Source organism: Electrophorus electricus, unplaced genomic scaffold (assembly GCF_041902795.1).
Source record: "Electrophorus electricus isolate QZ-2024a unplaced genomic scaffold, ASM4190279v1 Scaffold50, whole genome shotgun sequence".
Taxonomy (NCBI): domain Eukaryota; kingdom Metazoa; phylum Chordata; class Actinopteri; order Gymnotiformes; family Gymnotidae; genus Electrophorus; species Electrophorus electricus.
This window is the reverse complement of record NW_027658768.1, coordinates 892,242-906,507: the sequence shown is the minus strand read 5'-3', so window position 1 is coordinate 906,507 and position 14,266 is coordinate 892,242.

Below are 14,266 nucleotides of genomic sequence, written 5' to 3'. Positions count from 1 at the left end.
CCCCGAGTCATGTGGTTTGGCCTGCCACGTTCAGTGGGAGGGCTGTGTTTGTAACCACACCTGCACCTTGTTCGTCTCAATGTATATAAACCCGTGTTAAAGTGTACAGGGTGTTGGTCATTGTCGGTGTAATGTCTGAATGTAACGTGTTTATGTTAGATGTATTCTTGTGTATTATGTTTGTTTAACTTCATTTGTTTCAGGTCCATGTTTATTGTTTCTAATACATGAGTGCCGCTGTCATTTATGTTAATAAATGTTCGTCCCAGTCAGTGGAGTCTGTGCGTCCTGCCCCTCGCCCTACGGCACTCGTGCCGCCACACGTAATCACAGTGCATTATTTCTTTATTATATTAAACTTTTGTACTGGTGTTAAAGCAGTCCAAATATTATACATTGATTCATATACTAAGTACTAAAAGTGTTATACATTGATTGATGTACTATACATATATGAACTGTTTTCTGTATCCTTATGTCTATAAATTAAAAGAATTAAAACATTTAAATGATAAATAAATTACAATAAATGTATAAATGTTCACAAATAAGAAACTACATTGGTCTGCACTTTTCTCCACAGATTCAAGGAACTCATGAAAGTTGGAAGCTATAGAAACACAGAATTATAGACTGACTGATGTGTGAGCAGAAAGATCACTGTGATGTTCTCATATCTAAAGCACTCAAAGCATTGATGTTATGTAAATGAACTGTGATCTCATTGGTTTAAGGAAATAGATTCACCTACTTTGAAGTTCAAGTTTTTATCAAAAGGTTAGAACTGGTTGACTATACTTTGTCTGTTCTGAAACAGGAAATTTAAACATTTATATCCGAAGTATTACGCGATAGAAATCAGTTCAAGACTACCCGTTATTGACCGCTAGATGGGGGAAGATACGAAGAAATAAATGAGTCCAGATCCTCCTGCCCGACTTTACGGTGAGACTCTGCTTTTACGTCATTAAAACGCTAAAGAAAAAAGGCCGCCATATTTGTAGTTCCAAAACGTGAAAAGGTGTCATTTTGTATGCCAAAGAATGAATAAACACCATGCCATGCCTTGAAGACGACGAAATTGCAATCAATTTAGCTAGCCATAAGAATAAGAATAGCTGTTTGATTTACATAATCACAAATATATTGCATGTACATACATCTACATTTCAGTCGATCAAAATGTTTCACGTACTTATAACCGCAACTTTATGTTACAGCGGTCATATCAGATATTTACCAATATAAAACGCAACAGGTGTCGTGTTCTGTAATAGAACATTTTAACATTTATATCCATATTACACTGCATAAATCAATTCAAGACTGTAGAGTCGTCGTACCAAATGACGTAAACTCAATATAAACCGCTGACTTAATTTAATGAACAGTATTAAGATAATGAGTGAGTACAGCGAGTCTTGTCTTACTGATGCCTGTTCTAACTGAACATAGGCAGACTCCTGCATGCTGACTGGTCTAGTCACCAAACACCTGCAGCTATGGCAGCTCGTAGCAGGCAAACAGAACAGTCATTTATTCAAATGATCTACACTGACAACAGTTCTGGAATGTTACCCCTGCCATAGAATTAAAAAGATTCAAGTTCAGCAAATGTTAGCGCATTTGACAATGGGACAGAGACAGAGCAGGACGAAAATCCACCCTCTGCCGACTGAACAAGAGCGGCGGAGGATGAGCAATGACTGGCCCATTAGACCAATCTTGAAGCGGATAGATTTCTGGGCAGAACGTGACCAAAGCTGGAGGTTCCCTGCTCGAAGATCAGGCACTAGCAGGCAAACCGAGCATTGCACAGGCCATATTTGAAATTCCCACAATGCTTTTCTCACCGGGCGTATGTCGGGGCAATAACGTTGTCAGTTGGTCCTACCAGACAATTATCAGCATGACGAGAGCCTTTCATATCAATAAATTCTGACAACACTTTGAAAGTGATAAGCAGTGGTTAGCTCGAAAGTTATTCATAAACAAGCACGTTGAAAATTACGAAGCAAGAGACTTAGATCAGCTGTTGTCTCTATCGATGGTCTGAGTGAACCATGTGTTCTTAGTATGCAGGTATGGTCTAACGCCTTATGTGCTGAGTTGCTGTTTCCATATTTTAAAAATAGAACATTGTTAAACGGCATCTGTAATAGTTAAGGAAAGTGTGTTATAAGTATAAAGTGTTACAGTAAGTGTTTTGGCCCCTGACTGCCATTAGGACAAGCCAAGACAACCGCTCACTACGTTAGCTTATCTACTTGTTAAATCAGCCTGAAATTAAGATACAGATAAAAGTGTTGATTTTTATACTAAGATTTTAACAACTTGAGCCAAAGTATTCAGAATGTAAATGTTTGGTCTAGCAGGTATGGCCCACAACTGATGCAGAGAGTGCATGACATGGCAGAGGGGATTCATGTTGGCAAAATGCCCTCCTACGAATTAGTCCCAAATACTGAAGCAAAAAAGAGGCCGAATTCATCTGATGGAAGTAAGTCTAAAAGGGCTTCTTGATGATGTTACCCTGGTGACTTGCATTCTTTCCAGATGCTCAACAACCACTAAAAGTAGTGCATTGCTAAAAACTACTACTTGTGCTGGAGGTGTTGAAAATATGGTTTCCTTGTCATTGTCAGTTTGATTTTATAAGGTTCTACGTGGGCATCGATAGGAGCTGAAACTGTGCATGTGTTGCCCCTCTGAGGAGATGAGCCAATGAGGAAGATGCCCGTGTTGAAATTTGGCTCTAGACCACGCTTTGAGCTGGTGCACTTTGTCAGCGGTTGAAGTTGCAGCAGCATTGGCGGAGTGGGACGCAATGGGGAGAAGGAGAACGAGAAGGATCTCAGGAGTGAGAAGCTGAACAGCGGCAAGCAGCGGGAGGCTGGAGACAAAGCCTCTCCTCTCCCTTCTCTGACACAAACACAGTCACGCGTTATATACTCACATAATCCAAAATCCAGCATCTTTTATTTGCTGTTAGCTGGCAAAGAGTAATCAGTATAGTCAGATTCCTTTAATGTAAACACTTGGGAAAATTCCTGCCATGATATCACTTTGGACACAGGGAAAATCTGATAGTAAATATTCTGGCAGGGACAGGCCATGACGACTAAGGAAAGTTTATAATGAAGGTTAATTACACCATTCCATAAAATATAGATTCAGTTAAAATGATCAAACTTTTAAGTCATTCACTTTTATTTTTATGTAGTTAACCCTTTCTTACCGACTTAGTACAATGACAGGAGTTCATCAGAAACACTCTCAGTGGCATTTCTGCTTGAATTGGCTTGACTTAGAAATGGTTGGCTAGAAAATTCCTGCCATGAGATCACTTTGGACACAGGGAAGATATGATAGTAAATATTATGACAGGGTGAGGTCATGACTGCTTAGAAAAGTTTATAATGAAGGTCATGAAAGGTCAGTTTTGACTAATTGCAAAAAACGCCATGTAAACATTAGAATGGGAAAGTCAAGTGGTCTGAGCGAAGCGAACTGCGAACGAGGCATGGACCAGACTAACCAGGACCAATATTTTGAAAGGGATCAAAGGAGGATGACATCAAGAATAATTCTGATGATCAAGTGGTGCACGGTCAAGCAAATTGCAGCCAGATACAATGCTGTTGCTCCAACTAACATGTCTGAATGCACAGGTCATCACCTTAGCACATTTGGATGACCTGTTCAGATGATCTGTTCGAGTGTCATTGCTGTCTGAGGCAAACAGAACGGCAAGACTCCAGTGGGCAGAAGAGCAGAAAACTAAACAGTGGAACATCATCTTGTCAGATGTATCCAAAATTCTGTTGCACTATGATGATGGGAGGGTAAGAATTTGGCATAAGCAGCATGAATTAAAGAGTCCTTCCTGTCAGGTGTCAACAGTTCAAGCTGGTAGAGGTGGCATAAAGGTGTGAGGAATGTTTTCTTGGCACACCATGGGTCCTCTGAAATCAGTAGATGTTTGAACAGAAGGGCTTACCTATGTATTGCGACCGAGTGCATCCCTTCATGCAGCTGCTTAAACTATGGCAGAAGGACACTTTCAACAAGACAAGAAACCCTGCCGCAAGGGTTGTATAATCACGGATTTGTTCCAGTATCAAGACAGCAAATTTTCAATGTTTTCCTGGCCTTCACAGTCCCCAGATCTTAATCCTATAGAACATCCCTGGGTAAAGGTATAACAGGCAGTTTAGAACATGTCAGTCCCTCTATGTAATTTGAGAGAAAATATCCTATGAAGATTGGACCAAGATTCCTGCAGAGTATTTTCAGCATATAGTGGAAACTATGCCAGAAAGAATTGCTGCAGTTCTGGAGGCCAAAGAAGGTCCAACATGCTATTAAATGGGTGTACTTAAGCCAGATACACTGTGTCCTATAATAGGATGTTGCTGGAATGTATGTGGATGTTGTTGGAATGGCCGCAGAGTTGCAGCAGCAGTACAGGTAGTCTGTGATCCTTTCCCCGATCCGAGTGAGTTTGCCCTATTACACGGTGTCGAGTTATGATGTGAATGTTTAATTACACAGGATGGATTGTGGGCGACGGAACCGAACAGCCTTCAGGATTCAAATAGAGAAAGGTGAAACTTCTCCAGCCTTTGAGTTAATCACAGGACTATTGCATAGCAATTAGGGATAACAGAACAGCTTTCGGGGGTTTGGGTGGGGTGCCTTATCCGCCCCTTTAACAGAGTAGTCACAGTTCAAATTTCCCTTCTTCCATTGTTTACAAGGCATTATACATGTGGTTTATTTATAGTGCACAGAGTAATATGCAGCGAGTCTGGTCTGTCTGCTTTGGAAGAGAAACATTTGGCCAAAAGAGCAAGACACAGCCAGGAGGATGATTGGTAAGAGCACATCATAATATGCACCTTAAAGCTGTGCTCTACAGCTAGGTCCTGTTCCATGACTGCATATATAAATTTACTACTGACATTGCCATTTATATCTGGCCATTTACAGTGCACTCTTGCTCAATGCAGCACTTGAAGCTGATTTTCCATTGTGTAGTTATTATGTTCAAGAGATGTTTGACCCGGTCAGGTTGACACACTTTAGTGAGGGCAGAAGTATCCTAGAGGACACTACAGACAGTGACGAAGACATCTCAGAGCGCGAGGTGAGAGGTTGAGTTTTTTGTTACTCTTTCTACGACATACTTTTCATGCCAGGTACTATTGTCCAGTTCAGCCAAATTTAATTTACTGCCTTGTATTATCATATATAAATTGCTGAACATCTTATCACTCAGTTTCAAACATCCCCTCAGCTGTTTTAAGCCATTTCGGTTATTCAGAAGTACTGCTAAATGGATGTGGTGGGAAAATGAGAGCACATCAAACACAGACAGCTTTATGCACTGAGTAGTAAAGAGTAAAAGTTTATTGAGTTCTGTCCCCTGTATAACAGAGTAAGAGGACTGACCCGCAGTACGGTCCCCCTCCCCTTATACACAGAACAGAAGAAAGAGAAAAAAAGAAAAACGACTCCTACAGAGTATCTGCTAATTCATGTTTTGGTTAGCCTGAGCGCTGAAGGCTTCTTCTATCTCTATGGTTAGAACGGTATGTGAGCAGCTGGAGTCCCTGACTCACACGCTTATCTGCAGACTGTTATGCTGTGACTATAGAAACATAAAGCAAAGTAAAATAAAGCAAAGTAAATTTCCACAAAATGAAGCAAAGTAAATTTCCACAACATTTCCCCCTTTTATTCTATATCACACATTATCACACATTTATTCAGCAAATAGCACTACGATGTCTTCATGTGGATCACCGGCACCGCCCATCTTGGGGAGCGGAATGTCTTCACAGAGCTGGGGTTGGTCATTGGCATGACTGCTGAGCGCTGGCATGGTGAACACACTAGAAAGACGTCTGACACGCAATGACAAAAAAGGAGGTAAACACAGAAGAAGAAGAAGAATGGGTAGCAGAATGGGCAACGCTACAGCTGCTAGGTTCACTGCCCAACTGCCCAACCAGGCCGTCAGCCAGTCCCAGAATCCACCTGGAACTGTAGGCTGCGGAGTGAAGGCAGATAACACATGATTCATATAATCAGCAATATTAGCGCTGAGATCTGGAATGTAAAAACAGCAGGAAGTGTTAATCATTTTGCACACTCCTCCTTCCTTCATGGTTAGGAGATCTAATACCAATCTATGTTGAAGCACTGCTGCCCTTATCACTTGTTGTTCTATCTTTAAGGCACCTATTGCTGCTAAGGTGTCATTAACTACTTGCAGTAACTGATAAGCTAAGCCATTGATCTTTTGCAGGGCTGCTACTGTGCCACCGCCCAGGAAAAGGGACCAACCAATGGTTTCACCCGGAGTGGTCCATGGGTCCCTCAGAATTCTACCACAATAGTCTGTGCTGGTTATGTCTCTCCTCACCCTGTGCTGCTTGGCATGGGGAAGTGTATACACCTGTGTCCTTGGGCGCACTACAGCTGGATAACAACAACCAATCCGGTTCTGTGGCAATTCACCATAGGCCACCGAACCACAGACCCACATTACATTCCAATATCCCTGCAGGGTTGTCATGGAACAATTCCAGAGGGAACTGCTATTGGAGTCACTGCAAGTGCCGTTGCTGTGCACCTGCACATAGTCGACGCATCTGGACCAGCCTTCCGGCACCTGCTGCTTCATCTGCTATACAAATATCTCACCCTTACTAGCTGCCACATGCAGCATCATTTTCGGTGGTGCGGGGTTAGTGGGACTGGGACAGTTTGAGGTCTGGTTAATAACCTGGCACATAGAGATTGTCATATTCACTTCTCCTACGTCTGCGTTTTTCAGAGGGATTACAGTCCATGGAACACTGGTATGCTGGCACACCAGGCACTCTTGCTCGATATGTTGGGCATGCACAATGACTGACATACACGCTGTATTTTGCTGGCATTTAGCTGCTAATCGTTCTGCCTCAGTGGCGTTGGGACCCTGAAATGGTAACAAGTCTTCTGATAAGTGGTGGGATTCTTCATCCATGTTAATATGCAGTCTATGTTCTGACTGTGTTAGCTGTGTCTGATTTTCTCTATGTGGCAGTGCTACATGTGTCAGTGGCACACAAATGTCAGCCCCCACCCTTTCTATACAGCACAGATAGCTACCATTGGGATTGTTCCAGTTTCCTCGTAACTTTACCTGAATGGCATTTCCATCCCCGGGCGCACTGGCAATAGTAAGATTGACTGTTTAACTTCACTATCAGTTCTGATGTCCCATACATATTTTCTGTTTGCAGAATAATCATAAGAACCAGACGGAACCCTAATGATTTGACTCTGCTTTGTGGTGTTTTCTCTTAGGTGACCTGTAATTGTCTGCTGCACTGGCTTATTGAAGGCTTGATACCATGGGATTTGTTCCTTGTTAGAGGTGCTAAAATAGCCGTTGTTTAACCTGGTCCAATAAGCGGAGGAGGAGGTATCCCAGGTTATACGTTCGGATGTACTCAAGTGGACACTATGCCAGACCCCAAGTATCACAAGCACCAACACACCCATCTTATGGGTTTCTTGACGGTTCCGAGTGTCGAAAGGGTAGGCCTTGCCTTTAACACCCTACTCAACACAGTTCCAACTCAACCAGTACTTTAATATGCTGTCCACGATTCCCCCTTTGCTCACATGGCTACGCCCATGAGCAATTCTGATTAGGCCCTGCACGTATGATTTGGGTAGGCAAGGTTTGCCCGTAGGTGTGTGTGTCCAAGCACCATTGTACACTGTGCAGTCTAGTTATCTCCACCTGGTGCGCTCGGTGGCGGTAGCCCCTGACTGAATCTCCCGTAATGTGGCCTGCGGGGTAGCAGCGGTTTCCTGTATTGCTTGCACAGCGGTTTTAGTTGCAGCTGCCTTTGCTACTCTATCTGCAAAATTATTCCCCTTGCTGATTTGGTCTTCTGTAGTCTTGTGAGCTGCACACTTAACAACTGCAATTGTCTTTGGCAGCAAAATGGCTTCTAGCAAGATGGCGATGTCTAATATATTTCCCCGAGCTTGTCAGGAATTGCCTATGTTTCCATATGGCTCCAAAATCATTAACAGTTTTGTCTGCAGCTAGTTTGCATGCTTCCGTCAGTGCTATTAGTTCAGCAGCCTGCGCTGAATAGTAGGATGGTAATACTTCTGTTTTAAGTATTTCATGATCTGTTACTACCGCGTATGCTTCCCTATTGACCCCTGTGTCGTCCCTGCTGGCTGACCCATCCACATAGAGGCATAGGTCTGGGTTACTTATGGCTTCTTCAAAGAGATCAACCCGCGGTATATATACTTCAGCTAAGATTGCTGTGCAGTCTTGTGGATCTCCATCCTCCTCCGTAGGAAGGAGTGTAGCTGGGTTCAGTGTTATACACCTTTTGACAGTTATATTAGGCATATCTAAGAGGGTGGTGTGGTATCTCAGCTACCACTGGGCTGAGAAGTGTGACACTCTTTGGTCCTGCAGTATTCGGTGTACTGCGTGTGGGACTAAAAGAGTAAGATGGGAGTATGCCACTATGGTTTAGGTAGCGAAATTATGGCTTGTGGTCGGTTTTGAGACAGCTTGTGTGTATTTCCCTTAATGATATGCCCCAAGAACGTCACTTCCTCCTTAAAATTCTGTAATTTTGCTCTACTAGGTCAGTTACATGTATGTTACATCTGAAATATTTCCATGAGCTTTTACGCAACATACTAAACAAAGGTTAGGAACAGGCTAAATCAAATCAGGCTAACTCTCAGCAGGTCAAAAGTACTTCAGACTGCAAACTATGATCTTGTATTTTATCAAATTTTATCATAATTGTAACGCAGGGAGGATTGGCAGGATACAAAAGAGGAGCCATGATGCATACAACGATGTTTATTTAGAGACATGGAAGACAACGTAGCAATAAGGCTATCGTGGGATCAAACACTGACAACGTTAACGTTTACACAAAGAACTTATATACGCAAACAATAACAACATAACGAAGGGCAGGCGTGAAACACAAGGGAGCGTGGCCACACGGATGAACACACACACACACACACACACAAGCAAACGCACACGGGGAGACGTTTGGGGGGAGGGGCCGTACCGTGACAAGAATATGTTCACACATGCTCTCTCTCTCTCTCTCTCTCTCTCTCTCTCTCTCTCTCTCTCTCTCTCTCTCTCTCTCTCTCCCCATCCTTTCAGCCTTTGGGTTTCAATAATACCCCCAGGGCAGACAGAGCCACTATTCAAGCAATGTAATATTCTGTAATATTCTGCTCTGGCTCCTCCTACCTCTGCAATGACATCCTCAGCTTTTATTTCAGTGGGTGTTGCATAGCCACTCATAAATATAAGTATGCCCCTGCCTGAGCTCCTGAAATTACTACAGCCTATTAAAAAAAAAACCTAATGAGTGAGCTTTTACGTAACATACTAAACAAAGGTTAAGAACAAGCTAAATCAAATCAGGCTAACTCTCAGCAGGTCAGAAGTACTTCAGACTGCAAACCATGACCTAGTATTTTGTCAAACATGTTTGTTATTACATTATCAGTGACTTAGCCTTGTTAAAGTAGATGAGGGCTTGTGGTCGTGAGAGAGTGACAATAAGCAGCAGCATAACCTTGTAGAGCAGCACCTGCTCCGAGTTACGCATACGCACCAACGGGTCCGTGCATCTCTGACTACAGGTGAACAAACCGGTACAGTGCGCTGGCGTAAGTGCCATTAACCACTCTAAACTGGAGTTTTCAGTGTATATACGTGGAGGAAGGACAAGTAGTTAAAGAGCATTTCGTCTCCACATGTGTTGTGGTTGCTGGCGGTACTGGTCAGCGCAGGGCACGTGTGTCAAAGCTGGACATACTCCTGTCCATTGATCTGGCAATGCAAAACAGAGAGACTGAGCTGCAACAGAGTTCCAGAGTTTTAACAAGAATTTTGACTTATTGACAACTCGCATATAAGAACAAAGTGAAAGATTTAAGATCATGCTTTTATGTTTCCAGAAGATTAACTCACCTGCCTTTCAGAGACGTGCAGAGCGGAACTTTCAAAAAGCTTATCAACGTGACGAGAATGCGAGGTTTAGGTTCATCTATAGTGTTACAGTAACAATGTGAAATATGGATATTGAGGTCAGCATCACTTAAGAGTGTATGTGTGAAACATCCTTGTCACCATAAATGTTGTGTTGTTACAAAATTAAGCAGTCCATCCAGTTTCATTTACCTGATTTATTAGCAGCCTGTGCCCACGGTCTGACTCAAGTATTTTTATTTTAATTTCCTCCATGTTGTTTATAATAGGCCTACAGTAAGAAATCCTTTTAAAGGTGATCGCCATTTCTCCCATTGTATACTGTTGAAGCATACGAGTTTTTATTCACTGAGAGATATGTCATTTATGGGGATTAGGTACAGCGCGTTTTATTCAGGACATTCACGACGATATATGGGCTAAATGGGATTGTAAAATAACTAGCTAGCTAGCCATGTATTTAGACAGAACCTGAATTGTGTTACATGGGGATTTTTATCCCATGTTTTTAAGGCTGCGTTATGTACAGCCTAGCATAAATAAATATGCAAGAATGCAGAGCACAAATAGTCCATAGTTTATTTTCCCTTCTATATAAGCCCGCAGGTTCATAGGTGACTAGCTTTTATAATTTCATTTGTAATTTGTGCATAATGGTGGAAACTTCAAAGAACAATATGGAAAAAAAGGAGGGTTGTTTACATAATTGCCCTTGAAAAAGTTTATAAGAATTAAACTCTTGTGTACCCCTCCGACATTCTCCGGAGGGTCCCTCAAAAGCATGTTTATATTTAAGTTGCAATAAAGGACGGGACCAGAAATTCTCTTCAACTAATTCTGATATCAAGTGGAAACAAGTTGTCAGGTTCTGGTCCGCACCGAACCAGGAACGCAGACACAGACACGTACACACATATCCGCACAAATCACCCACGACGACCACTGCTCGGTTCACAATCACACACTTATCAACCATCACGATCACCTGCTTCTAATTAACTCTCTCCCTATTTAAACCCCTCATGTACCATCCTCCAGTGTTTCCCATTTAACATACTGTGGACTAAAGCTGAGCCTGTCTTCATGAGCTTCCACACAGCTGTTTTTAAAACTTTTTGGCAGTGCTTTGTGTGACTAATATCCTGCCTTTTTATCCCTCACTCATGTCTTGCTCAGGTGTCAATATGTCACATAACTAAATTAGTGTTCTATTATTTTCTTAGTTTGTACAAGAAGTACAAATATGTAGCTATCTAACATTTATAATGTGTATTGTTTCTTATTTTGTTAACATTAAAATGTAAAACCAAGTGAAAACATTTAAATGTAAAAACAGGTTTGACACTGCTTTGGATCTAGTGAAAATACTAGAAGCTGTCAACACCATGACCTGAGCAGTCTGCATTTAACACAGAGAGAGCCAGAGACGATGTACGACAACAATCAAAGGTATTCAGATCTTAAGGGAATCCTTTTACTTAGTCTTCAATTATGCACTCCATAGATGTCATGAGGGACAGCCTCACAAGAAAGGAGGCCTGGTGCATGGCATGCAGTGGTGCCTATCATGCGAACACAGAGAGAGACAGAGACAAGGTAGCAGACAACAACCAATGGTGTTCAACTGCTGTCAGGTCTTTCTCAGTAAACTTCAGAGAATGAAGTACAGGGCAAGCACTTGAACATGCACATGTTCTTCCCTGGATACAGACACTTTGCTTCAAAGACAGTTGCCTCACAGGTTTGTTCCAAAATGACTTCCCTTGTCACTTATTCCCTTATGCAACAGGAATCGAAAAGAAAGGTGTGAGCAAGTACACCCTCCACTGACAAGCTCCTGTTGTTTAAGTGTAAATGGATTTTGTGACTTGAACAAGTCTGCTCCTTCTCTCATCCAATATAGAAATTGCTCACCGAACTACAATGAGTGAACAAGGTCTAATGAACTTGCTGTGAGAATGATCTCAGTAATTAACTCAAAAAGGATAGGCTCAGAAGTGATGATTTTTTTTTAAAGTAGGAAGGATTTTGATATTTCAAGCTTGCCAGCAGAACTAGCTAGCCTAACCTGGGGTGACAGCCAATGCACAGCATCACAGCTGGGGGAAACGGATGTGAAATGTCAATTTAATCGGCAAGGCTCAAGGCAACAGGGTCCTGTCCCTTGACTTAGGTTGATCTAGAGGTATTTCAAGAAACTTCTCAAGCGCACTTTAGTGGCAAAGAACAATATTTTCACTTGAACAGGGACCACAGATTAAAAGTCTGATGCTCTACTGACTGAGCTATTCAGGAGAGAAGCAATATCAGAAACATTACAAGTGCAATGTACATGTATGCAAAGAAAATTGAGTTCATGTGTATCGCATTAAGATGTCAATCTGCCTATGGAACATAACACCTCTTACGAGGCTCGATTTTTGCTCTCAAGCTGCTATGGTTTTGTCATGTTGTCTAAGAGAAGAGGCTTTGGTCGGTGGAGTGAGTCTTTGATAACTAAGATTGTAACTAAGATTGAAACTGCTCACCGCACTACATCGAGTACACAAGGTGTAATGAACTTGCTATGAGAATGATCTCAGTAAGTAACTCAAAAAGGATAGGCTCATCATGATGCATTAGCTAACAGTCGGCACTCATACACAAGTGTGAATGTTCAACATTCATTCAAGCATCTCGAGGTCACAGTCTGTAGTGTGTACAAAAGGAATCTAAAGAAAAGGTTTGAGCAAGTGCATCCTCCACTGATAAGAGATATAACTTTAGACTCCAATTGTAACATTAGAAAAAAGATGTACATACAGTCCATTTGTTTAAAATGTTCTTTGATGTGAAGCTCATATTATTTTGCCCCCACTTACGCAGAACTTGATTGTTGGAAGAATACAACAGGGGAACTTTCAGTTGTACTTCACATGACTGACACTGTGTAGACTTTAACTAATGTACAGTTGTGTAGCTTTAGAGTTGTGTACAATTAGAGCAAGTGACCTAAGCAACATGTATTGCATACACAGTTTGCCTTAACAAATCTATCACTTCATCATGGTCAGAATATTTGTTATAGATACATGTAATGCTTCAGCATTGCTACTAGTTCTAATACACTCAAACTAGTGCACCAGAGTGGGTGATGGTAATGGTACTGTTAGAAGCAAACCTATATGACTGCGGTTGGGCTTCCACACACTGTCCCTTTCTCCCAATTCACAGAGCGGAAACGACGTCATTTTTTTTTTTTTACAGAACCAATTTCCAACCTCTATATATATATATCGCTTGGAATTCAACAGGCACCTGTTGCTACTGCACCTTTAAGACGGATGTAAGATAAATGAGCTCCTTTATGATTGGCTGCCCTGTATTGTGCTTCATTCAAAAGGTACTCAGAGCTGAAATGCCTGAGAAAGGCAATTTAAGTGGGTGTGCTAAACCTCTATAGGCTGAATAGGCAGAGATAGGTAAATAAAGTGTTCTTGTGACATTAGAAATACAAATTTCAAAAGGGGCATTTTTGGCATCTTAACTGACATAGTTAAGAATTTTAACATTTAAAATATATATATTAAAAGGAGAATGTTACTTATTTCACTCTGACTGTAAAACAGTGCATATTGTGTTAAATGGGATTTCCATCCCATGTTTTTAAGGCTGCCTTATGTATAAATAAATATGCAAGAATGCAGAGCATGAATAGGTCGGTCTTCCATTCTGTATCACATACCTACCCTTGATAACACCGTGGTAACTGGAAAAAAAAACAACCCTTTTTACTCAGTTGTCACTACTTCCAATAGACTTCACGCTAATCTCATAGAAGTCCACCCCTTTCCATGTCCTCCGGAAACAGCACTTCCGTTGTGTTGTGACAGGATTTGTTCCTGAAGTTGTATGCGTTTTCTAAATTTGCACCGCATTTCTAAAGTGTGTTACCACTTTGATGAATATGCTTTGTGTATTTGCAGCACGATGGGTTTTCCAGGACACCGTAATTTATGCATGTTTAATTCCATCTTTTATTCATGTACTAAGCCCAACTCTATAGGCTAATATTTATAAAACCGAGATAACCATAGAAACGTCTTCATCTGTGCTTGATACTTTCACGGAAAAACGGAACTGCTGCTTGTCAAGCTTGTTTCATCAGGTTTTATATCATCGTCATGACGTGTTTGAATTGATCCCAGGCATATGCAGTCCTCATCA